General features: G+C 49.7%; 1 protein-coding gene across 2 annotated transcripts in view; it reads right to left on the bottom strand.

The window, feature by feature from the left end:
* Positions 1-27,506, bottom strand: part of SLC24A3 (solute carrier family 24 member 3) — a 115,307-nt gene that overhangs the window by 79,260 nt on the left and 8,541 nt on the right. For both annotated transcript variants that reach the window (XM_027724196.2, XM_027724198.2), the window contains exon 2: positions 16,040-16,177. The gene's annotated coding sequence lies outside the window, so the exon portion shown is untranslated. The remainder of the gene's footprint in view (positions 1-16,039; positions 16,178-27,506) is intronic.

Below are 27,506 nucleotides of genomic sequence, written 5' to 3'. Positions count from 1 at the left end.
TCCCAGGGAAGTCACTTCCCAATGAAGTGACTTGTTTTGAAGTTGATGGTCTGAACCATAAAGACGTGTTTTCCCCCACATTGTTTATTTTCTGCAAAGCTCCAACCCACTTACACCATTTGTTCCTAAGATAGCCCAGCTCTCATAAACTGTCATTTGGTGCAATTTTTTGCAATCAACAAGCAATATAATTAACATCTAGTCCGGGGCCTCCTTCTATAGCAGTATTATTCCTATGGCATGCCTCATCCCAAACAATGACATGCTGCTTACCCAGAGCTCTAATCAACATTCCTTCATCACAAGCAGAAAGGAAAGGGAACAGCACAAAGAACCGTGTACTTCTCAGAACGGTGCTGTGTAAGAGAAGCCTCTCCCAAACATCATTCAGCAAACTTGAGCAAGGAAAGCCCACTCTGCTCCTCAGTTTCTCCCAAACGCTGCCAAGCCAGTTAGGAACCATCCCACACGTCCCTTCTTCCTTTGGGCTCCACGAAACCAGCATCTCCAGCAACAGAGACGTTACCAACTCCCGTTACTCCTGATGATCCAGCAGGGAGAGGGGTTTGATGTCTTTGTGCACTGGCACAGGAGGACGAGGTCGTGCAGGCAGAGGGGTGACCCAGACACAGGCAAGGGAAGGTCAATTTATTGTCTTGTTGTTCCCTTACAATCTAATTGTGCCACTTCTAACACTGGTAACATCCTCCTGGATCTCAGGCTAAGCTATCGATACGCACGGATTCCCACTTATTCTTCCTCTAAATATTCATGCTGGTAAATAAATATTTTGCCTTCCCACACTAATGCATAATGTATAAATCAGCCCCGAACACAAAGAAACCTAAAAACAGTTCTCACAAAAAAGATTTAGATTTTTTTTCCATAAACAACAGCTGGCAAAGTATCTCACAAAAGGAAAAAAAAAAATCCCACTTTGCTGATACATTTAATTGCTTCAGGATTTAATGCTTCTCCAGTGTTGTTCACTGCTGCCAATGTTAGAGGGGAAAGTATTCCTGTCCAAAAGCTGTGATGGATCTATCTCATAGCTGGGACAGCCCAGCTTCCTCCTCGGCCATCCAGCTGCTGCAGGACCTGGAGCTGAGGCACTGCTCCAACAGCCTGGGGCTCACCCCGAGCCTCCTGAGCAAACACTCTGCCCTCCAGGCTGGGAAGAGGGTGCATCGTACCCAGCACAAACACACCCGCACAGACACCCTCACACTGAAACGTGCCAGTCAAGCAGGTGAAACTATTCTGTTCAAAATTCAAGTGAATTTGATAACACAACAGTGTAACACAGAAGAGCAATGAAATGTTTAAAAAAAAAAGAAAAAAGGAAAAAGGTAAAGGTAACAGAGGAAACTATTTATTTTGCCTTTCCCGTAACTGTTTTCGCCCCTACAGAAACAGTGTGCAACCATTTATGTGCCATCCCAGAGCGTGTTCGCCTGTGTCCTCACTCTGAGGGCTGTCCCAGTGTGCCTGCTGATAAGCACATCAGGAAATGAGGATGGATTTGCCCTGACAGCCACACCTGAGGTTCCGTACAGAACCTCCCAGGTAGTTTCTGTTTACCCTGGATCTCAGCCAACCTCATTCTTACAGACCTGAGCACCTCCGCCCTTGCTGCTGCGTGGTGCAGCTTGTCAGACAGGCAACACAACTCTGAACCATTCCTGAGCCTCCCACAGCCCGTCCTGCCCACAAGGGGAACCTACCCCACCGGACTGCACACCACAGAACCTCCCTCCTCTGCCATTTACAGCACCCACACAGCCATTGACACAGAGCAGACACCTGCCAAGGCACACAGCCTGCCACCTTCCCAGCACCACGCACAAACCTCCCCTTCCGTTCAGTTTTCCATACACTAACTGCTCACAGCAACATCCTTTTAACAGTTCACTTAGTTTTTAAAGTTTTACAGATAAACTGCAAAGGACACGTTTCTTCCACTAGGCTTGTGGCAGCAGGAAAATAGGACAGTAAATTAAGTCTGGTCTGCTTGCAAACCTCCCTCCGAAATTGGGCGACAGGCTCTGCTTTAAGCCCACCAGCCCTCTGCTCACCCTAGCTCCAGTGGGATTGGCAGCACCCCACTACAGGAGGGGGGGACAGTGCCAGCCCTGTCCCCTTGGGTGACACCCCAGCAGTGTCACCCGGAGAGGCTCTGCGGGAACACACCAGCACCCCGGGGCCGGGACAAGAAGCGAAAGGAAGCACACCTTCTCCTAGTCCTACTGGCTGCAGGCACGTCTGCACCTCCCTGGGAACATGTTGAGCATCTGCAAAATCAGAATAGGATGGGAAACACTGACTGACAGCACACTCCCTTAAAAGGCCATCGGATCCTGATTTACAGGCTTGAAGCAGCAGGGAACTTCCTAGATGGAAAAATTTGCCATGGAAACGTCAATCACGTCCCCTGTCACTCGGTGGGCACGGCAGTTCCACGTGCTCTGCAGAGGAAACAGGACTTCCACAGCCACACACGTGCCTGTGCACCAAGGTCTGTCTCCTCCAGCAATGCCCGAGCGCTACCAAAGGCTCCAAGGAAACCTGGCCAAGCAGATTATGGATAACTACACACTACATGGCTCAGCTGCAGACCACTGGGTCCTCTCACCTTCCCACGTGTTCACCTGCTTATTAATTCTGTACCGAAGGCAAGTTAAATGTCCCTGCAAGTCTTTCCCAGGAGACAGTGATTCAATCCAAACCATTCAGCACAGATGCAGTGGAGGCAGGGCAGGAGACACGCTGGCTTTCAAGTTTCACTTGGAAATTTTTTTAAGGAAAAGGGAGCGTGGAAGGACATGTCCCAAGGAGGAACCGAAGTGGAAGCAGAACATAAAATTAATTCAAACATGGAGGTTCCATGAACAGGCTCAGTGGAACTTTCCATCACCCAGTCCAAGTATTTGTCTGCTCCTGCATCCTGATTAAATCTGTAATCCTGATTACCAGGGATGGGGGAGAAGGGGAGGTCCAGCATTACCCACAGGAGCCTCAGGCTCAGTAGGTGTTTGACAATCTCACTTCAAGATATGGTTTATGTGATGGAATTTATCTGCACTCCTCTGTCCACTGCTCCCCAACCTGTCCTTATCAATCCTTTGCCCACCCCTCAGCTTCGGGGGGGCTGCCAGAGCCTCTGCAGACCCCAGCACTGCTGTGGCAGTCTCCAGACCTGGCTGCAGTGTGCTGCCTCCCAGAGAGGAGCACAGCACACCCAGCAGCTGTCAGCCCACCTGGACTGTGCCTGCACCACAGGGGTTCCTGCCTGCACATGGGCAGCTCCAAGGAGCAGCTCAATACACCTGGGAAAAAAGTAACAAGAGAGGACACCTCCCAGTCAGGGGAGTCTGGTGCTGGGCCTCCACCATCTGGGCTGGGGCCATGTCTGCCCCATCCACCTGAATGACTGGGGGGTAGTTCACTGCCTGGCCTTGAAGCCACACCCATTCCTACCTCTCTTCCAGGCCCATTGGTCCAGGGAGGATGCCAGCAGTTACCACCACATCCCCAGCGGTTGCTATGGCTACAGGAAAGCTGCTGCATCCCTGCATGCAGCATCCTGCCTCACCCAAGGTCCTCAAAGCAACCAACTGCCCTGGGGACATCCTCAAGAGTCCTGCTTGCTTGGAGAGAGGCTCTCGAGTTTCCTCACAGCAAATCTGTTCCCTCCTTCCCTCTTCCCCAGCAGAGAGGCATCCTCCCAAGAGGCAGAGCTCAGCAGCTCCTGCTGCAGAGCACAAAGGCTCACACGGGGCACAGAGTACACTCAAATTCCCAGGGAAAACGAAGCACGAGGAGCTATTTCATACAGAGAAACCAGTTACTGACTTGTTACTGGGAGATGTGAGAGTACACCAGGGAAGCATCACTCAGTCCATTGGCCCAAATCCCAGTCGTAAACACATCCCACACTTTGCATGCACCTTTCCCTGTGAACATGGCACTGGATGCAGATGGAGCCAGAAGGCAGTGCCAGATGAACCTTCAGCCTGAGCAGTACCCTCTTCCTCCTCCAGGGCCCTGCTTCAGACATGCTGACCTGACCAGGGAACATGGATAAGGCCACGGCACATGGATAAGGCCACATCTACCACGAACACAGGCAGGGATCCCATCAGGCACACAGCTTGCAGCCAGGTTTTAGGGAGCAACAGGTTTAGCTTCTGCAGGCAGCTGCCCCCAGAGACCCCAAAGCAGCATCCCCCCGAGGAAGCCCTCCATCCCTGCAGGGGGGCAAGGCACAGGGCCCCCCCCGCCCAGGGACAGGGCAGGCTCGCTCCTTCTCCACAGCAACACTGTCCACAGGATGCGTGAACTGTGCAGAGCCACGATGGAGTCTGGACTGTGAATTGTTGCTTTGTTTTCTAGCAAAATTCTGTAGCAGTAATTATCCCTGTTTTAACACAAAATAGTCATCACCTCCTCCTTTCCTCCTCTTCTCCCATCAATTAAGAGATGGTAAGACAGCACCTCTGGCTCATGACTCATCACAGTCCTTCAGGGCTGGAGCTGGTGCAGTGGGTGATCACCTGGATGCTTCCAAAGGCAGCGTCCCTGGGACAGGCATGGACAGCTTGCCAGGCTGCAGGACAGAGTGCCACAGTGTTCAGGTCCCTGGGAAGTCACACTCATCAGGGCAGAAGCTCACTCTGAGACTATTAATGAGCTCTAACTAGAGCAGCCATTCAGCCTGTCAGCACCTGCCCATCCATCACCAGACGCCCAGGCTGACACTGCTGCGGCCTCGGGACTGCCTGTGCTTACAGATACACTGGGCAGGACTGCTCCTTTCTTTTTATCCCACCTCTCTTTTCTCTGTGCACGTGCATATACACATAAAATCCAGAAAAGGGTTCATTCCAAAGTACTTCCCCCTCTCCAGCAGAGATGCACCACCACGACTGCACAAACAACCTGGAGAGCTCACAGCAGATCCTCGCCCAGCCTCGTGCCAAGGTGTGGGGGACACTGGTAGGGACAGAAAGCTGTGGCACTGCCTGGCTGCCACCTTTGGCCACCAGCACAGGTACAACCTCAGCGGGAGGACATGCATGGGGCAGAAACTGCCCCTGAGAGAGAAGCTGCCAGACAGCTCACGAAGTGCTCAGGCAATGGTCGCCCCACAGCCAGTACTTTTTCTGCCAAAGCACCAGCCTTTTAAAGGGTATTTGACACTATCCTGAAATTGTAGGATATCTGACAATATCCTAAAATCCTGAAATCTGGGATGGAAATAAAAACAAATCTGAAAACCTCCCAGTAACTTTGGATGAGCGCACGTGCAGGCTGAGCAGCATTCCATGCTGGTGTCCATGGGGCGCCTGCCTGGCTTGAGCATTCCCAGCAGCTGGCACCCTGTTTCATTACCTTGCCCAGAGCACACCCTGTTTTTACAGACAGTTCTGTGTTGTGATGTAGCTCATCACACATCCCGAGGTGCTGGGCTGCCCAAGCTCCAGCACTCGGCACACATCATATCCCAGTGGTGGAGCAGGCAGGCAGGCTTGGCACACATCATTCCAGTGTGGAGCAGGCAGGCAGGTTTGGCACACATCATTCCAGTGTGGAGCAGGCAGGCAGGCTTGGCACACATCATTCCAGTGTGGAGCAGGCAGGCAGGCTTGGCACACATCATTCCAGTGGTGGAGCAGGCAGGCTTGGCACACATCATTCCAGTGGTGGAGCAGGCAGGCTTGGCACACATCATTCCAGTGTGGAGCAGGCAGGTTTGGCACACATCATTCCAGTGTGGAGCAGGCAGGCAGGCTTGGCACACATCATTCCAGTGTGGAGCAGGCAGGCAGGCTTGGCACACATCATTCCAGCGGTGGAGCAGGCAGGCAGGCTTGGCACACATCATTCCAGTGGTGGAGCAGGCAGGCAGGCTTGGCACACATCATTCCAGTGGTGGAGCAGGCAGGCAGGCTTGGCACACATCATTCCAGTGTGGAGCAGGCAGGCAGGCTTGGCACACATCATTCCAGTGTGGAGCAGGCAGGTTTGGCACACATCATTCCAGTGTGGAGCAGGCAGGTTTGGCACACATCATTCCAGTGTGGAGCAGGCAGGCTTGGCACACATCATTCCAGTGTGGAGCAGGCAGGTTTGGCACACATCATTCCAGTGGTGGAGCAGGCAGGCTTGGCACACATCATTCCAGTGTGGAGCAGGCAGGCAGGCTTGGCACACATCATTCCAGTGTGGAGCAGGCAGGTTTGGCACACATCATTCCAGTGGTGGAGCAGGCAGGCAGGTTTGGCACACATCATTCCAGTGTGGAGCAGGCAGGCAGGCTTGGCACACATCATTCCAGTGGTGGAGCAGGCAGGCTTGGCACACATCATTCCAGTGTGGAGCAGGCAGGCTTGGCACACATCATTCCAGTGTGGAGCAGGCAGGCAGGCACACATCATTCCAGTGTTGGGTGGAGCAGGCAGGCTTCATTCCAGTGTGGGCAGCAGGCAGGCAGTGTTGGCACACATCATTGGCACACATCATTCCAGTGTGGAGCAGGCAGGCTTGGCTTGGCACACATCATTCCAGTGTGGAGCAGGCAGGCTTGGCACACATCATTCCAGTGTGGAGCAGGCAGGCAGGTTTGGCACACATCATTCCAGTGTGGAGCAGGCAGGCTTGGCACACATCATTCCAGCGGTGGAGCAGGCAGGCTTGGCACACATCATTCCAGCGGTGGAGCAGGCAGGCTTGGCACACGTCAGTCCAGTGGTGGAGCATCAGCTGCCTGCCCTCTGTTACCCCCTCCCTCCCACCTCACCTACTCCAGCTGCAGGATACAGAGGATCTCCCTTCCTGTGTGGTTTTGTCACATCCAGCACAGAAGACTTTGATCCCTGCATGAGTGCCCCTGGAGAGCAGGGGAGCTCCCAAAGCAGGAGCTCTCCTCCTCACCACCAGCACCAGGCATCACGGGATCTTGGGGAAAGAAAATCCACTCATCTCTCTGTTTCAGGAACGGGAACAGCAAGGAAGTAACAAAGGACTTGCACATATGGGTAACCAATATCTAATCTAGAAATTTTTTACGCAGTCCATGAAAAAAAGTCCATTTTAATTAAATACTTTTATTTTACCCACTGCTGTGCACTAAATTAAACTGCTTCAGCATTAATATATAAAACCATTACTCTGTGCATGCATAAGTGAGTTTATGCACGTGTCTGTATATAAAAAACTATACAACTGAGCACTGCTTAAAATGCAAATAACAGATGATAAAGCCTCCCTCCTGACTGTATTAAATCCTGACTTGGGATGTTGTATTTGATTCTTGGTCGCTTAAAACTAGTATAAACGCGATGAAGTCAATGGAGCTAGCAATAATTTACATCCGTGGAAAATCTGGACCTTTGATTTTTAAATACTAACTACTGGCAAGAACTGAAAAACAAGCAACAAAAATCCAGTCTGCAACATGGGGCCAGATGTTATTTTTCTTCTTTTGCAGTAATAGCTCAAAAATACCAAATTTAAAACAGAACTCTAAGAAAGGCTTATCCTGGGACAGATCTTAGAGTTACATCAGCTTTCAGCCCTGAAACTTAAGGCTTGAGGTCACTGTTTACACATTCATGTTCAACCTGTGAAATACTACAGATGCACCACAATTTAAAGCATGTGCTGATAACCATTTGCCCCAATCTCCTTCATCATCAGGCTTACTCCCTCTGCCCTTCTGGCATCCCAGAGAGGCTTTAAAACAGGAGAATGACCCATCCCTGGAAGAGTTCAAGGTCAGGTTGGACGGGGGCTTGGAGCAGGATGGTGTAGTGGAAGGTGGCCCTGCCCATGGCAGGGGGGCAGCTCTGAGGTCCGTTCTGCCCTGAGACACCTCCCCTTGGCCATGAAAGCCCTGCTGGTGCCAGACAGGGGTTCTGGTCCCACAGAGCACACACCCTGTCCTGCAGAGCCGCGATCCCGCGGCACAGCCGGAGGCAGCGAGGGCAGTCCGTGCTCTCCCTCACCAGCCTCACACCTCCTGCCACGCTCAGAATTCCAGCCTGATGTCATAGGGTACCCAGATTTTCTAATCCTGATTTTAGAATGCAAATAAAAGGCAATGCCTCCCACCCCCAGCACGCTTCCCAAACCCAATGGAGTAACTCCCTGAGCTGTGCAGCACCTCACAGAACCCAGAATCCTTCAAAGTACTTTATATTTCCACACACCCCCCCGAAGTTGCCCTTTGAAGTAGCACAAAAAACCACATGAGCTAGAGAACCTGTGACAGCTAGGACTGAATTTTTGTTTCCATCCCAGGCCACCCTTCTCAGTGTCTTACAACGATCACTCTCTTCCAGAGCTGACATTTCCCACAGCCCTACTGCACTGCCCCCTCCATTTCCTTCCTCCTCTGGAGTCAGAGCAGAACACCTCTATCCATCATTTAGGTTGGCAAAGATACTGTCCTTCAGGTGCTCTGAGCAGAAACCTCGCACTCTGTCCCAGCAAAACCAAGTCACGTATTTTACAAGGCCCGGGATCAACAGGCACCAAGACAAATGACTTCATTCCCAAATTTCTTGGTACTGAAAGTCTAAAATTCTTAACAACCAAAAAATTACAGTAGCATAGATTTTCCTGAGAATTATGACATTTTACAAAAATGCAGCGATATATTTTTAAATGTTAAGTGGACAACTTGCATTTACCATGAGAGAAGAATAATTCAGGTGTGTAAAAAACTAAACTATTCTGGTATCTGGCCAATCTGGAACATCTGCATCTGGTAGACACTCACTGTTACTCCAGCTGTGAGCTGCCATCTGCGGCTCAGTAATGTCCCAAGGCAGGCAATGTCACCAAACAAGAGGACCACACTGGCTCTCCCCAGCTGCCAACCCAAAACCCTACAGTGGAGCTGCTTTCCAGGCTCAGCATGTGAAAATCCAAGCACATTTTCTTCCAAGAGAAAGGAACAAGTCTGACCTGACAATTTTTTCACCTCCTCCTTAAAAATTCAGGTCTCAGGTTTCATGGAAGACTTCTCAGATCACCAGAGCGATGCACAGCAGCAACCTGGCATCCTCAGGTGTCAGAGAAGTAAAACCCAGTTCAGAAAGGTACAGCGTGATATTTATTCATATCTGAAGTCATGCTTTGCTTCTTAACACCTTTTAAATGCAAGAGCATTTCAATATTTGGAAGCAATTGTTCCTTTTCAGTATTTTAAACCTCTCTGTGGCCTTTTCCACAACACACAATACTAAAGGAGTAACCCAAACTCACTAAAGGGTCAAGGAAGCAAGTAGCATTCCCCTAGATACAAAGAACAAAAAAAAACACAACCAAAGAAAAAAGCCAAAATAAATCCCCACACTCAGAAAAATTCTGGTAATTTTAAAGTTACTTCAGAGGGGGAAAAAATAATCATAAAAAAGGACACAGGGTTCCCCCACTCCACTGTTGTTATCCTAAATGTGGGTTCTTAGTACATAGCTGTAGTAACTGGTTGGTGAAGTACTTGGGAAAACATTTTCCCCCTCTTTGTGCTGAAGAATGCTGACATTTGCTACCTGCATTTTTTTCCAGAGATAAAGTAGGCAGATCCTTTAGAGGTGGTGTAATTAAGAGGTGACTAATAGGCTGTAGGTAGGTCATTTCATTACAGTCCAAATGAGGACTTCAAAGAGAACAGAGAGCAGAAGCCGAAGCACTCCTGAGCACACCTCACACATCCACAGCTCGTAGAGAGTATCTCCCTCCCACTCCTCTGCACTTCAAAAACTAAATAACTGAGCAGCCCATCACGAGCAGAACACTGTGAAACACAAGAGGTTAAGGTTTGGCTGTTGGCAAATCTGCTTGGCTGTGAGGTTTCTATGCAGGCAGAGGGACAGGGATGAAAAGGGGAACAGGGGGGTGAAGCACTACAGAATGACCTGCACCAAAGGTCCTCCCCAAGGTACCCGATGTGGATCTCGTGGGGGTACTGCAGCTGTGTGCTCCCTACCACTGCTACTGCTAAATTCCCCCAGCCAGCCAGCCCACGGCCAGCACTCCCTGTTTCAGGTTTGGCCAGGAAAGCTCACCGGCAGCCTAAAGCAAAACACTGACTTGCTAAGTGGGACACCAAGGGAGAGCTCCCATGCAAATGGGGCCGCACTTCTGACTGGCTCTCAAACAACGTCCTCCTGGGCCTTTGACAGCAGAAGGTGTACAGGTTAAGATCTGTTCCTTGTTCCCTACAGGATTATTCCTTTTTTCCTCTCCCATTTTCATAATTTCTCAAGATATTAACATGATTCTTGGGTAGCAACAGTCAATTATCCTTTGGTGTTCTTCACTCGACAGCCAGCATGACACACAAATCTTCCCTGAACGCTCTGCGAGCCCTCACTGCACAGCCAGGCTGTGACAATACAGCAATCCCCAAACAACAGTTACAGCGGGAACAGGCTAATCACAAGTATCACCAATTAAGCAAATGAGTCCCAGCAGTCCCACCGGTGCACATCTCGGCCATGTTGTGACACAGAGGGCTGAGGGCAGGCTGCTCACGAGCCGGGAGCCAAGGGGTCTAATGAGGTTCTTTTCTCTCAGAATAAGCAGTGATTTAATTACAACTGCTTGATACACGTGCAGTGATGTATTCTGCAAAAACAGGCAGCAGCTTTCCAAGGAGGGCACTCTGAGCAGGAGCTTACCACCTCTCCCCTGCCAGCAGATTGTAGGGCCAACACTTGTCTTTGACTCTGGGGTTTATTTGTTGTTTTGCCACTTCGCTCCCCTTCCTTTTCTAATTATTTTGTTTCATTGATGCAAGAGAACACACCAAGTATGAACTGGGAAATAGCACTGCCACCTCTTGATTTTAATCACACGAGCTTGTATTATTTTTCTCCCTAAAGCTCCAGCTCCTGGAGTTGCACACATAATCACATGGGAATGCTGGCAAAATTTCAGTAAAAAGAACACAACTGGCCTCCTGTGTGTGCCCAGGGGGCCCTATTTTGCAGGGAACTGCATGGTTTTGGTGAGCAGTTCAGAGTTTTTAAGTACCCAGCCAAAAGCAGTTGTTCTGAGCTCCCCCTTTGGCACATTGTCCAGGTAAAGCCCTGCTGTCAGAACACAGGGAGGTGCTCAGGTACCTGCTCACCTGTACTGCAACACAACTAGCCATACATGGGTTGTTGCCCCCTTAGATGGCTGAAAAGTCCTAAAGAAGTACTTGGGACCACCTCTTATTGCCAAGAGATCCTGCAATGCAACAGTCCCAAAGAACCTGCAAAACCCAGCCCCGAAAGCAAATCCCAAGCCCCGAGCGAATCCAGAATGCAGCACAGAAAAGGAAAATCATCTGCAGCATTTCCAAGGAACGAAGCCAGCAGGCTCTGCAAGAAGAACCCCAAAGCCAAGGGCTGCCTTTCCCAGTCCCCTCAGCCAGAGATGCAGCTGTCGGGGCAGCCAGCCCAGCCAAAAACACTGGCTGGTGCCACATGCCACCAAACCCCAGCACCTGCTCCCATCCAGAGAACATCCCTCCTTCCAGGCTGCACGAAGAGACAACCCAGCTCCGTGCCAGCACACCAACCCAGACGAAATAAGCATGTTTTTATTTCTGAGGTTCTAACCCCAACATCACAGTTTGCTGACACTTTAGGTCTGGAGTTGACAAACAAACAGAAGCAGAGCGTGGGAGCAGAAGTTCAAACCAATTTCTGTCAAATTCACCCAACTTATGGTTCAGGGAGAGAACAACATCTTTTTTTCTATTCCTTGAGGACATTTTGTATCTAAACTAACAACAATTTATTTTTCTAACATTCCCATGAGTGAAAGCAAGGTTTGGCAACTTGCGAGGCAGAAACTAATTTTTGCTTTTCATTTTGCTAGGATAAAATTAATTTTGCTTGAGGGAAGGTGACTTTTTTTAATTGGATTTAGGTTCAGAGAAGGAAAAAAAAAAAAAAGGAAACAAAAATCACTCTTCACACAGCATACCATACATGCTTCTGAAGAAGGCCTTCTCAAACTCCACAGTGGTGAGCAAGAGAAATCTCACTCACTCTGCCCACTGCTACTTCCAGCACCTTTTCACACGAACTACAGATGAATTTTTTTTTTCTATGTCTTCCCATCCAGAAGCCCATCCTGCTAAAGCAAACCCCAGGCTTGTGACGATACGGCTCCTTGCATCCTACAGAGGCAAAAAGCAGAAGGATGCTCAGACAGGAAAGCCTGGCACTGCACCTCCAGGTACAAAGGCTGAGAAGTCTGTAGTGATGGAGTAGTCACCATTACCCTCCACACCCAGATATCAAGGCTCCACTAAAATCACGAGCACATCTCACCCACGTTTCAATTCTGTGTCTTCCACGCTCGAGTTCTCCACTTAACACACCCTGTTTCTGGCTCACAAGCCCACCTCAGACTGTGCTACAACTCTGGGACCTGCTAGACCCTCCTGCCACTGCCACAACCTCCTGAGCAGCTTTATCTGACAGTCCACCAAGAGACCACACACAACCCACAGAAACATCAGGAGCTCTCTGGACATCGTTCTGGGCAGGACAGCCCAGGAGAACTCAGACCACCTAAAGCTGAGCACGTGCAAAAGTCATTGTGCAAAGAGAGGAGTGAATGTGTAAGAAGAAAAGATGAGAAAGCACAGCTTCACCCGAGGGGGTTTGGGTTTGTGGTTCAGCACCAAAGAAAGGGCCACAAGCACCAGCGAGCAGCCTGGAAGGGTTACCTGCTCCACAGCCAAGCACCACAAATTACATTATCATAAGCTATGAGTCACTGGAGAAATATTGATAAAAGAGAAAGCTGCTTTTGAAATCAGATGAGGAAATGTAAAAAAATAATTGCATAAAAACTTCTTTGGCTGTTTAATTTAAACACTTTTGTGCCTGGGGCTCTAAATGAATATACCGAGATCTTTTCGTTCCTGCAGCAATCACGTATTTCCTGCTATTACTGATAATGACTTTAAAACAGCACACTTAAGCAGGGCTGCTGCTTTATTTTGAGCCTTTCCGAGGTGGGAGTGGAAGTGATAACACCGGGGGAGGATGGTGCTGACAGCTCGTCAGGGGAAGCATATGCCAGTCTGGAGAGGAGCTAATGAGGGCTGGCACCCGGACCTCCCACGGGAATTTCTAGACACATCATGTCCCATCCTGACAGAGCCCAGGAGCTTGTCACCTTCCTGACAGCAAATAAACCAAGTCTGAATGAACAGCAACCTTCAGAGTTTCTCCAGGGCAATCTTGAATTTGAATATGGTAGCACGGGGACCTGACCCAAAGCTCAATCCTTTTTGTTGGCTTCCAGCAGGTGAGTCACATTTCTGAACAGGACCAGGTGGGTAAATGATACTTTGCCTGAAACAACACGAGTAATTCTCCCTTTTTCCTCATAATCTTTTGCATGAGCTAAAACCTAGCCCAAAAATCACGAGCGTTTAACAATATCACTGCTTCTGTAAATAAACTCTGTCCAACATTTTGTCCATCTCTAGTTCCACATACCTCCACATGGATACCATGAGGACAAGGGAACAGTAGGGAGGCCAGAAGAGCATCTGCTGTGTGACACCACTGTCAGACACTGCCATGAGGAGCCACCAGGATCCAAGAGGGAGAGGACAAGCAGGTATGACAGCAGGGCTGGGCAATAAGGAATCCAGAGACAAGAGACCAGAGGCTCTTCAGAAAAGAAAGCAGGCTGCTCTGTTGTTCTGCTTCCACAGGCACTCAACACAACCAAAGCCAGCCACAGGACCAGGCCAGAGCCCACAAAGAGCATTCATTTCTCAGCAAAAGGACTAAATAAAATAAAAATACAAAAAAAGGGCTTCAGGCTGGATTCGGTCCATCCATTTCACCCCCTTAATATTTCTACCATTTTTGTTTCGAATGAAAAATGAGCAAAACCCTCACTATCTGGGGCAGTTCTGATGATAAAATGCTACTAGATAGGCCCCAGGATAAACCATTAGAAAATAAAAATAGCAGTTGGCAAATGTCCTGGCAGGCACTCAAATGAGCCTGCAAACACCCGTGCAGCTAAAGAACAGAGATCTTCCCTTCAGCACCTAAAGGTGTGTTTACTGCCAACAGAGCACAAAAGCCAAGCACTGCAAAAAACCACAAAACATTTCAACATGAGGCATTTGATTTCCCTCCCCCAGCAAATGAGGTGAAACTGCTTTTTTAAGAGCACCCACTTTTTCCTAGCTGTAGGTGTTTACACGGGGTCATTTGGGAAGAGAGCAGGAAAAAACCCCAAGTCTTTCCAGGCAGCGTTTCCCTCCCAACACCTGCCGAAGGGAAGGAGGGGCACCTGAGTGCCAGCACACATCAGCCTGGTCCTGCAGGGATGCTGAGGGGGTTTAAGCTCTGCTGATTCCCCAGTCCCACGAGCCCTGAGGGTCTGGTTATGCTCCACAACAGCACAATTCGAGCCAAACCGCCCCATCTCCTCCAGCAGCACTGCATAGGCAAGCACTTAGAGAAGGTAAAGGCAGACATGCTTGGTGAAACCCCCTGCTTCCCGACTGCTGTGACACTATCTGGGGTCCCATCCAGCACCAGCACAGCTGGGGGAAGGACTGTGCTGCCCTGGGGGCTGTGGGATCAAGCCTTCAATCAGCTTTGCCTGACAACAACAGTTACTGGTGTCAGGGCTGCACAAGGATTTGAATCACCCTGCTCCTGTCCACACCTTTAAACATGAAAGCTGCTGTTAGGAACTGTGCTGAACTCTTCATCCTCACCTGCTGGGATGATGGGCAAGCTTGCCTTAGACTGGACTGAGCTCAGCAGCTCCACTGTCAGGTGCCGTGTCATCTCCACGGCTGTTTCACTGCCTGTTAGGAGGGAGCAGAGGGATGACTTGTATGGGCTCATGACTGGTGGCCCATTTTGTGCTGGAAACCTGACATCACTCCGAGTTGCAGGGAAAACGGAAAATTCGGAAATTCTTCCCAAAGCACAACCAACACCCCTTTGCTCTCTCACTGTGGTCTCTACATGACCACAGACAGCACAAACAACATTCAGAACAAGCTGCCCTATCAATGCTCTTTACAGAACCCCCTCTTACCAGCTCTGTTGCTCACTTCAGTTTGCTGAGCAGCAGAGCTGATGCATTCTGCAGGTGGCCTACAGCCCACTGGGCACAACAGGTAACCTCCACAGACACTGCAGGAGTGCCCCACTCCCACCCAAGCCAGCTCAAACCCCTCTGACTGCCCTCCAGTCCAACATTAATTATTTACATTTACACTGTGGTAATGGGCCAAACAAAAGCCACAAAGCAACACACAGGACCTAAACTCTGGTACTTTCACTTCCTTTTCCACAGCACTGGAATCAGTTTCTGTTACAGAATTGTATTCTGTTGTCATGCCATGACAATCCAGAGAAGAAACAGTAATTTTGCCTCAGTATTTCTGCTTTCTCTCTCCCGAGAAAACACGATGTACTCAGTAATTATTGTTGTACCTTCTGGAGAAGGCAGGGAAAAAACCCCACACCACAAATAAAATCCCACAGGCTTCCTACAGACCTGTGTTTGGTGAAGGCAGGCACTGAGGTACCAAGCACAGCAGGGGAAAGATCACTGCAGATGCTGATGTGAGGCTCTAAGCCTGGATCTGCACCACACTGGAGTTATGCAAACGAGCAAAAATTGAGTAAGAAGAATTTTTGTACCAGTTTTTGCTGTTCAAAAAATACTATAATCATCCATCTGTCCAGAAACGTTATTAAGGATTACAGCAGAGGAAAAATTATAGCAGAGAAGTGCAGCCAGAACTGTGTTAGAATTTCTCTTGGGGCACATAACCTACATAAGTCCCAAAGAACAGAGAAAAACCCCTCCCTCCTCTCCCCAAAACTTGAAGATATGCAAGCTCTGCCGTGAAAAGCAGTGTTTATGGACTTGAAAAATCAGTAAACGTGGCTGTACAGGTGCTACAAATACAGCTGCCTGGAGGTGAGGGAGCCAAGTGCAGGACCGAGGGGCTGGAGGCACCTTCCATTCCTACCTGGCTCAGTGCAGTTCCTGACGTAGGGCTGTCCCCCGCCCCCAGGGATGGCAGTCGTGTTCTGCTCTCGTGCTTGCAGCAGCTGTCTCCCACTCCACTTGTCACTGCCCTCCACAGAATAGCCCAGGGCATCATAACCTAGAGGAAAAGAGCAGTAGATACATGAGGAAAGGCAACTCCTGACTCTGTTCCTGAACACCTGAGGCAGCCACAACTTTTGCATTTCAAAAAACCCAGGATCCCTCAGTTTTGAAAGAGTGGAGTTTCCAACCCTACTGGAAAGGGACACTGCCACCAGCTCCCCATCCCATGGGAGCCAGATGCATTCCTCCACAACTTCAACACTTCATACCAGAAGAGCATCTGTGGTTTCACAAGAGCTGTAAGCATCAATCAGTTTAAAACTGGAGTACTAGTCACTGTTTTGGTTAAAAAGTAAACCAAAATAAGATGACAACAAAAAAAACCTCACAAAACACCACACACAACACCTCAACTTACTCCTTGTGCACACATTCCACTGCTGTTAGGGACCAGCAAAACTGAATCAGGGACCAGCTGAATTTTGCACGTGCTTCCACAACACTGAAGCCATTTCTGCTCAGGATTACAGCCAATTTGGTGCTGCAGGAGGCCCCAGCCACCGTGGCTGACACACAGCTAGGCAGGCTCCTTGGTGAATGTCCACACCAGCACAGCCTCCCTCCTCCTGTCACCAGAAACATCCACAAACACCAGGGGCATTGCTTTGTCTCACTTCTCCTGACTCTCCCCTTGCTCTGCTCTCCCCTTCAGCTTTGCCCTGGTGCTGCTGAGTGAAGCTCTATTTTAGCAATGTCAACAAAACCAGCTGGCTGATTTCCACAATACTCTTGGCACGAAGCTGGTCAGCCTTGGACACACACGCTCATGTGTCAGTTCCATGCATCCTATGCCAGTTCAGATTCAAGGGAGGAAGAAAAAAACTTTTTTTTTTTTTCTTTTTAAGCCAGGAGGCATCCACTTTGAGCAGGCACAGGCACCAAATCAGCAACAGAGACCTTGAGCCTCTCTAATAACAAACAGCATTTGAGTGGGATTTCCACCCACCCACCCATCTCCTTCCGACCAAGCAGAACATGGACTTTCTCACAAGGACTTCTGAACTACTCCTGGTTTTGTCCAGCACTTTGCAGACAGACTGAAAGCAAAACCTGAGATTCAAATCTTGGGGCAATGTCTCAGAGGGTGATTAAGGACAAAGGAAAAGGTTCTCTGCGGGTCCCAACCCTTTTGTTAGGTTTCCTGGCACATCCCGAGGAGAGAGGTGGACAACCTGAGACTTGTCTCTCCTGCCCAGATCACGGTCTGCTCAGGCAGCTCCATGTCACACTACCAGTGAGGAGGCAACACTTGGGAAGGGGCTACCTGGAAATACACATCCCAGGCCACCAGCAGTGCCTGGGACCAACACTCCCACGATACACAGGAGTCATCTGGGTGCACGTTTGGTGGAAGAGCCACAGCTGCATGGACAGCCTGAAGCACCCCTGTTTTCTAAGCAAAAAAACCACTTAACTTGGTCAACTACATGTCACGATTTGAAGCTCCAAGCACTTTGTCCTTACTATGCTCTACTAATGTCAGAGAATGGAGTTTGCTGTCAGTTTAGTCTGTAAGCACCAGTAAGATCAAGCTGATGGAAGTGGACTGCGTTTCCCAGAAGGAGCACAAGCCACAGTGCAGCACCAGGCACCTCCCATAACAACAAACACTCTGGTCATCTCAGGAAAGCAGTTTCAGTTCCACATACAAGCTGCTTTCAAAGCAGGGGAACTCTTCTCCAAGCAGCTGATGCTTCACGGAGTGTCACTGCACAGAGAAACGGCACAAGGGAGAACACAAGGACTGCGACGGCCCCGAGGCTCTGGCAGAACCTCTCCTGCTCCCTCCATTTTGTCTCGGATGGCAAACTCTTCTGAGCACGGGGTAAAGAAGAAGAAAGTCACTTAAGGTGACTTTGGAAGGGGAAAAGCTTAATTTGGCAATAGAAGTGTTTATAAAGGCTACATCCAGCATCGACAAAAATCAGCATAAAGAGCAGCGGAACTGGTGCACAGCCGAGTTCGATGGGACAGCTCTGACCTACACCAGCAAAAGCTCTCCTCTGGTACCTCCAGGTTTGAGCAGAGCCAGCTGTCCCTCGGCAGGATGTGCAGCTCACTGCTCCCAAAATCCTGCCTAAGGTATCTCCACTCTAAAACACATTTTGCTCAACAGAGTAGTAGAAAATAGAAATTAGAGATGAAAGGAGATGCTTTTTCAAAGGTTTGGCCTTCCAAGGATTTCCCTGTGAAGACAGGGACACATCAAGATTTTAACCTTGCTAACAAGGACACTTCATGACACATAACAAGAGTCCCTGTGGTGTGGTGGAGGCAGCTCGAGGGCTGCCCTGGTGCACCAGCTGTGCTCTCACCCACCCGTCCAGAAAACAACTCAGAAAGCTGGACTGGTGTGGAATTTGGCAGATTCAGTCAAAGAGGAGCTGACTCTCTGCAGTTTAACCCCTCACACGTGGCTGCCTATACAGCAGGGACCTCACCTGTCCCACTGGACATGAAGCACCATGGATTTGGCCTGGCAGCATCTCTCCCTGCTTCAGGTGCTGGCACAAGGCACGAGTACCAGGGACATCACCTTGGCCGTAGCATCCCACAGCAGGGCTGTCAGGAACCCAGGCCACCACCACAACCACGGCCAAACTCTTCTTCCCAAGGAAAAGTTACAAAAAGAAAGCCAACAGCTTTCTTTCTCAAGTGCAGTTATTCAGGATTGGATGACTTTTAACGGGAAACACAACAAAGACTTTTTCATTTCCTCAGCAGAAGTAAAGACTGCTAAACACCCCGCATTAGCTACACTGCCATTTTGGGCAGGCCAGATTGAACACTTCTCCTACTTAATGTTCTAGCTGCTGGCTTTGCACTGAAATACTGTGACAGCCTCTAAAACTTTGCTACAATAAAGAATTTTTCCAAAGTGCTGCACCACAGCCTATTTCAAAGTGAATGAATTATTTTTTTAAGCACTGAACGTTGCCACAAGGTATTTTCCACAACTCCAATTACCCAGCACCAGTTTTACATTACACACTCGGAACCCGGGTTCTGGAGAGCTTCACTTGCGCTTCCTCACAGAGATGTTCCCATGGACAAGTAGAACATGAGTCACTTTTCCCTGTATTTGTGCCTGCTCTGCATTTCGCAACAGCAATAAGACAGTGCGGACGGTGCGTTTCCAGGGGCCGCATCTCTCTACATGAGACGGGGAGCACACGAGCCTGTGTTTGCTGGGAACTCCTGTCCCTGCCAAGCTGGGGTGGCAGTCTGGTGAGAACAGCCTCTCCAGCAACATTGCTGATCTGTTCCACTTACGATCAAGAAAATGAAATAGAGTGGAAAGAAGAACTGATCGGATTGCTCAGAACTCCTGAAAACGCTCTGTGTGTGACCCAGATCTCCATGTGGGAACTCAGGAGCTCCTTACGCTACTCCAGATGGCTCTAGCTGGATTTTACAACTTTCAGCACTGCAGAAACACAGCCAAACACATCCCGGGTGTGCTTCCCAGCACGAAGAACACTACAGCACTATACAACATCCCCACGTGCCCCAACTGCACTCCGATCTGACAAGCGCGTTTATTTTCAGCATCAAGGCACGGGAACCCCAACAAGCCAGAAGAGCATCAGGACCTTGGAGCAGACATCAGGTTTGCCCCTGGGGGACACACTGGGGACAAAGCAGGCTGGCGTGGAGCTGGGGGTGCCCCTGCCCTCCCACGGGACAGACAGCACAGGAGGCCTTGGCACAGCTGGGCAGCACACCCGAGCCAGCCAAGGGAGACCAGAGCACCCAAACCCACTGCTGGGAGAGGCACAGAGACTCACTGACCACAGGGCAGGGCTCGGCCTGACAATGCTGAGGGGCAGAAAGGCAGCCAAGAGGGAAGGTGCTCATGGAGCAGCAAAAGCAACAGGCTGGGGGCTGGCCCAGTCAAGGGGACAGCTCTGTCCCCACTGCCTTTCCCTGGCATACTGCACTGCTGCACAGGGCTCCACAGAGCTGGCAGGTATCCTCAGCTCTCACTCACAATAAACTACTTTCTATGCAAACTGCTGGCTAGAGCCAAAAACAGCACAGCTTTTCCGAAATACGCTTGCCCTTCCTCCTCTCTCGTCTGTCCCTTTTATCTATTGTTTTCATGGTGGCAGCTTTGGATTTTGGAGGGCTGGTTTCACAACCAGCTGAATTATCTCCCTCTCCCTGAAATTTTCTACAGTTAAAACAACAGGGAGGTATTTCAGAGAAAGAAAAAAGCCGGAACAAGCAAGCACAAGCTTCCACGTTAGGCTACCGCAGGGGGGGGAGCAGCGGTGTGGTGGCCTTAAGACAGAACAGGTGAATCCTCTTAGAAGAGCAAGACTCAGCTAAATTAACTGCAGCATCTCCCCACAGCTGCGCTCCCACATCTCTGTCCCTTTGGCCACTGGCCCCGGACCAGCCAGCCCCTGCACACAGGTGTTTCTCCTACCACCATCAGACCTGCTGCAGACCATCACCACATCATCTGAGCTCGGGACTGCACAAGCATTGAGCAACAGCCATAGATAGATTATCTTTCTTCATAGACTGATTTGGGAGATGCTTTCATTTTAAAATCAGCAGCAGCAGCAAACACCACAAATAGAGTATCCTCAGGGGGAAAAACAACAACAACCACCCAGAAATCCTACACCTGGCTTTGACAAGCAGCCTGCTCCTTCCATCTGATTTCAAAGCTGGGTTTCCACACGTGCCAACCCAAAGGGAAAGGCGCAGAAGGGCAGGGAAAGCACACTGCCCATGTTAATACCTGCCAATACCTGTACAACACGAGTGGGGCACAGAGGCCAAGCTGAGGCACTCACCAAACAGGGCAGGGTCCCTGCACCAAAGACCCCTCACCACATACCCTCCCAGGTATTTACTATGTGACCACCAGCAGAAAAAAAAAAAAACACCTGCAGCCCCCACAAAACCCCAGACACAGTTACATCCCAAACACTTCTCAGTCTGTCACAGAAGTAACTGTAGCCTCACTTAGAGATCCAGCCTGGTCCTAGAGGAAGATAACAGACCTGAAGGAGTGAACCACAAGTCCTCCTGTTGCCCTACCAGTGACCACACAGTCAGTCTCTGTCCAAACCAACTCTCTTCTCTGCCAGCTTGAAGCCCCCTTCAGAGGCATCAGAGCGCCTGACTGCCTGAGCCCAGAGCCCTGTCCCAGCCTCAAACACACCACACATATCACAAATGCTGCCTCTGTAGCCCCCATCCCTCATGGACACCCTCAGAGGAGGCAGAAGGCAGATACCCACTCCAGAACAACACAACCTCCACACTCCTGTGCACTTACCGCCTTGGCAGCAGGTCCTCCTCACAGAGCCTCACGTGGCTCCCTCACACCTCCAGAGAGGAGCTCACCAGCTCCCTCCTAAAGCACACTGAGCCCACCAAGGGCCCCAGGAAGTCTTTGCCCCTCCCAGCCTAACAAGCCCCAGCTGAGTGCTGCTCACAGCCCAGCTGCAGCTGCAGAGGGCAGGTCCAGCAGCTCTCACAGCAACAGCTAAAATGTGACTTTGGGCTTATTTTAACTCTGAAAAGCTACCTACCATCTGAAAGTGAAGTTGCCACATGCATTCTGCTGGGGTCTGCCTCTGCTCCCACCCTGCAGGCAAAGAAAACTTCAAGGTCAGGCAGCGCTTGGTAGAAATGCACTCACGGCTCATCAAGCTCCAGGTGAAGTCCATAAAGCACTTGATTGTTCATTACCAGTTTGTGCAGAAACTTATGTTTTCTTTATTATTCATATCAGGTTGTCCATTTAATTGACCATTCCCTTCTACTTGATTTACACCTAAGTGCAAAAGGAACAGTACAGCACCTTGTAAAAAAACCACCACTTTTTACATCTCCCTAACATGCCCCCTGTGACTCGGCCCCGCTCTAAACTAAACAGGGTTTTTCTCATGATAATCTTTTCATTTCTTTAATAACTTCCCTAGTTTTTCTGCGGACGTACCTCTGTGACTCTGCTCAAACCACAGGTGATTCTCAAGGTGACAGTTTCCCACTGATCTGTACAACAGCACTGAGTATTTTTAGCCTGATTCTCTGCTCTGGTTTCTCAGGGGTATCTCACTCTCTGCTGGCACTCCCAACTCATTAACATTTCACCTGGCACAAGTGGAAGGTCTGGACGCCGTTGATATGATCTCTGCTGCTTGGCAGCCAGGACTGCCCGGCGTGATTTCCACGGCGCCCTGGCACAGCACACCTTCCCTGAGAGATGCTGCCCGTTCCTTCTGCCCTGTGACATTCCAAACATGAAGCGGTTTCCTAATCTCAGCCAGCAAACTGCTTTTGTCTCCTCCTGCTTCTGTGGCTGTCACAGAGGAGAATTGCAGGGGTAGCTAGAGCAGCATCCTTCACATCACTCCGCTCTAGATGCCAGCACTTCCCCCTCCCACCACCCCTGCCTAATGAATAGAAAAGACATTTTCAGAGGCAGAAAAGGAAGATGGGCAGCAAATCCCCCTCCCCAACATGTCTTCGGGGCAGCTCCTCTCCCTGACCAACCTCCTTCCCAAGCACCTCTCTCTGCTCCCTGTGAGGGATGCCAGCAATCCCCAAGCACATCCAGACTCCCTGCTCCTTCCTTTTCCTGCACTTCCCCAGACCCTCCCTTCCCAGAGAAGGCCAGGTTCACAGCAGGAACAGTGTGCCACAGGTGGCTGTGCCACAAGTCACCCAGCTCATCTCAGCCTGCCCGAGCAAACTCAAGCATCACAATTTTCCTTCTTCATGGTAGACAGCAAAGAAAACAATTAGCAGCAATGAATTAAAAATACCTAAAACTGATTTTCCATCAGTAACAGTGCTACTTTTTATACAGTTCCAAGATCCTGTGGCTGCTCAAACCTGAAAATCATGACCCTACAAGGCTGAAAAAGCAATACTTGAGAGCCTCACTGTTACCAGACAGACCCTTGTTTCTTGGAGGGCTTGGGTAGCATGTTACAGAAAGAGTGTAATTCTCTGGAGAAGACATTTACCTTTTAAAAAGCAGTGAAAACCAAGTTCTATTCCAAACCCACGTGACAAGGGCAAATACCTGGGGTTTGACTGGGGGGGTTTGTGCTCAGGAGCTGAACAGTCACTGGTCCTTCCCCCACATTTATATATTTCTCTCCTAATTTTGGGCTGACAGAGTAGGAGAAAAGACAGTTTGGGGTCAGATGAAATGTTTTAATCAACCTGGAATAAAGTCTTTTATTTTGGTTTGGTTTGTCCTCTTTTACACTTTCAGCTAAATATAATTCTGCAGAATTAAATTTAGTCTGAGAGTATCATAAAGGCGTGCTGGGAAAAGAAACATAGCAGTTCTTCCCCCTTCCCCCCCACAAAAAAAAAGAGAAACCATGAGTTTTTCCCAGTTAAATTCTAAAACGTATGAAATGCGACACCCTCGTGCACAGCAAACACAGAGCTCCCAGGGACTGCAGCTGGAACAGGCCTGCTGGGTGCTCTGAGCACTGAAAATAAGCCACCCCTTCCAGGAAAGAAAGAAAGAAAAGGAAAAAAGACTGTCATAAGCCCTGGCTCCCAGTCTGGTATCTCTGATTATAGGGAAGCTGTCACAAAAGAGAGGGTTTTTCATGCTTTTCTCCACAAAAGATAAAGAAAAAAATGGAACTTGCAAAAAAATAAACAAGCACGAGGGAAAAAGGAGCTTTTGTGTCCAATTTCAGTACAAACATGTTTTTCAAGTTAAAAAGACTATTTCTCCTGTCTCTTTGCCTTACAACTCTTTTCCCCTTGTGTTTCCCTGCAACAACACTACATAAATCTGTAACTGGTATTTGTTTAATCGTTGTTATTTACTGCTTCCACGGCGCTGCAAACGCGCACTCTGAGCACGGAGACGAGGTCTCGGCCCCAGACGAGACACCAGCTCTGATATTTAACCCCACTGCTCAGTACCAAGCCTGGATTTGCTCCCTGGGAGCGGCCCTAACGTGATGTGACATTCAGGGAAAGCCACTGATAGCCAGGCAGGGACGTAGGAAGCAGGGAAAGCCCACCAGGGGATCCGGAGGGCCTGCGGGAGGGCCCGCCAGGCCTGGCAGCCCTCACAGGCTGAGGCGTCTCCTCTGCCCACCTGCCGCCCTGGCGTGGCAGAACTGCAGTACCAGAACAGGGATTAAAGCACAATGAAATGGGAGTGTGCAGCAGCTGGGCACCGTGAACGAGCAGTGAGGGTTAAAGGTGGGAATCCAGGCCCTTCGGAGTGGGGGCCATTCCCCTTTTCCTGTACCTGTCAGGAGAACACGCTCAAGGGCAGCCGCTGGCCTCGGAACTGATGCTGTGCCCTCCTCCCCAGGAAACCGAATTCCCAGCGCTAATGCAGCTCTTTCCTTCCCAGTGCCCGGGGCTGACATTAACACCGGAGAGCAAGAGCCCCAGCAAGATGCTTCAGATGTTCCATGGTGCTTGTGGTCCTTCACCCAACCCTGTTCCCTACCACTGGCTTGCAAACGGATCTGCTCTGGAGCGGCCATAAGTCAGCCACAGGCAAAAGGGCTCCAAGAGAGGAGAAAGCATCCATCAGGTGTCCTTGTGGAAAGCCTGCTTCTACAAAGCCAACAGAAGCACGAGGCTTCCTGAGCTCCTAGATCAGCAAACGAGCAAAGCAGAAGTACCAAGAAATCTTCCAGGTGCTATCTGCATCTCCTATCAACCCCCAACACTAACCCTTCCCACCAGCTCTCCAGGCACCAAACCTGTCCTTGGGTGACCATGAACGGTGCCTACCAAGGGTCCCCACACTGCACCCAGGTCTCTGCCCTCGCTCAGACTGATCTGCGTTGCTAAACCAGGTTGAAAATTACCTTAGTCACAGAGAGTGTTTTCCCTATGGTACCCACTTAATTAAATATTGAAAGAGCTATTACCTTTCAGGGATGCCTGTGCACAGGCTGTGTCCATTATTTATAACATAATGTATTCATTATGCATTTTATCTCATGCTCCTATCTGCTGATCTCAGAACAGGCCCTTAAACACAATTTTAAGCAATTAATCCTACCTTAATTACAGACAAATATATATAGAAGCCTCAGGACATCTCTGCCTTATATTTATTAGAAGTAAGTAAACATATCTAGAAATAAATCTGGTACTCAGGAAAGAGAAGGATAAAGCCCAGCAGCCACGGGAATCACAAACCGGAGCCAGGCACGTTTCAATCAGCCAGGGTGAAAGTTCCAGCTTCAGCTACCTGGAAAAAGTCAGTCATGTCCTGCTGCAGGTTCCCTCCCACAACAGGATCTGCTAACAAACCGCACCACCTCCGCTCCTCCCTTACACACTGATGGCCCAAACCAAGGCTTAACACACCAAAACACCCGGGGTTCTCCTGCCTCCCGTGGTCCTCCCGACCGCAGCCACCGGCACAGCCATTCTCCCAGTCAACAGGTGTCACTACTGAGCTGTCCCAGGTTGTCCCTGGTCCTTCCCTCCAGCTGAGAGCTCGTCCCTCATCTCTGCAGATGGATCTGGCTGTGGAGCTCAAGCTCACCTGAGCACATGGGTGCCAGCCCCAGCTCCCCTGGGCAGGATGCACGTGGGGACAGAGGGATGTCACAGGACAGGGAGTGCACAGCCAATGTCCTGCTCCTTCCACTCGGCTTTGTACCCTCTGGGTCCCTTCTCCCAGTCCCACGTGAGGAAATCAGCCATGGGACTCCCTCCAGCAAGAACCAACTGCTCAGCCTTGCATCTCTCTGCTGCAGACCCTGAATTTTAATTTAACTCCCATTCTCTCTCCCATACCCAAACCATCATGATGGCAACTGAAAAAGCTTTTCAAGGGCTTGGGGAAAAAAGAAGAAAAGGGGAAAAAAAAAAAGCAAAGCATCTCTACACACATGGAGGAAGTACTTCATAAATGACCACAGATGAATAGAGAAAACTATCAAAACCAATTCTTGGCTTCAGCAGCTTTTAGATTGGCCCTTACCAGGGGGACACCAGCACACGAGCCTGCTGTACTAAAGCTTGACTGAACCTTGTAGAGACTCCTTTGCAGACCCCTTTTAAAAAGGCAATCTGTCCCTACAAGTAGATGACTTGGATGCAATTTGTGTCCAAACTGCTAACTACACTCTTACTTTTTCCACCTGGGAAATGTTCCCTACCTGCTGGAAAAGGCAGTCACAAAGGCGACCTGAGCACAAACAGGTACCAGTCCCGAGAAGCACAGCAGCACTTCTGCCCCTCTCCTCTGAGAAATGAGCCTGGCCTGGAACGTCATAAAGTGTATAAAGGAAATAAATAATGCTATAGAGGGGAAAAAACCTTCTATTTTTAACCAGAGATCCTGGCACAAAAGGATAGTGCTCTACATCATACCAGAATCAAGAGTTTGATGCTGTCTTTTCTTTATAAGGCTTTAAGACAGGCAGACCCCCCAAGAAGTGGTAAGCAATTCTTTATTTACCCTGTAGTGAGACTCTGAAGACCCGGGTTTAATTCACTGCTCTGCTATTAGCCCGTGAGGTGACCTTGGACAAGTTGTTCTGTCCAGATTCTCAGCTGGTGTCAGCTGGCACCATGCCACCACAGTCAATTTAAACAATTTGAGACGCCAGCCCCAGCGTCCTCGGGTGCTCAGCCTCCCTCTCCCAAACAGCCCTGCCACCCGCACACGGCCCCACGCCTCGGGTGCTTCGGAGCCACACACCCGAGGGACACACGGTGGGGTCAGGAGAACTCGTGCTTCCCCTGGAAAAATACATGGCTTTCACTAAAACGAAACAAAAAGCCTTGGCTTTTTTTTTTTTTTTTTTAATAGCCTTATGGTCAGGGCTTTAAAAATACTGCTGTGCTCTGGTGAGACCCCACCTGGAGTACTGCATCCAGCTCTGGGGCTACCAACATCAGAAGGACGTGGACCTCTTGGAGCGATCCAGAGGAGGCAACAAAGATGCTCAGAGGCCTGGAGCACCTCTGCTATGGAGACAGGCACTCCTGCAACCTCCCTTTGGATCATTTCTTAACTCAAGAGGCTTTTACATTACTCAGTTACTTTCTCGGAAAACTCATCCACTTCTGAACAAGCTTGATTTGCTGCCTCCTCCAATTTAGTGCAAGAATAAATCCAAAGAACACGAAACTCAATTTATTTTACTTTGTCAGCAGTCAGCAGCAAAATTAACTTGAGGGGGTTTTTAAGCACTGTCTCTTCTCCCCCTCCCTCCCCTCTAATGCCTCTGCTTCCTGAGAAGCCCACAGCCAGCAGCACTGTGCTGGGAGCACCACCCATGGAACCTGCTGAACGAGCGCGCTGTGAACAAGCAAGCTGTATCTGACAGGTCACTGTG

The sequence above is a fragment of the Pipra filicauda genome, unplaced genomic scaffold (genome assembly GCF_003945595.2).
Source record: "Pipra filicauda isolate LSUMZ 115617 unplaced genomic scaffold, ASM394559v2 scaffold435_size564288_pilon, whole genome shotgun sequence".
Taxonomy (NCBI): Eukaryota; Metazoa; Chordata; class Aves; order Passeriformes; family Pipridae; genus Pipra; species Pipra filicauda.
Note: the sequence above shows the minus strand (reverse complement) of the source record. Positions and strands in the feature narration are given on the sequence as shown.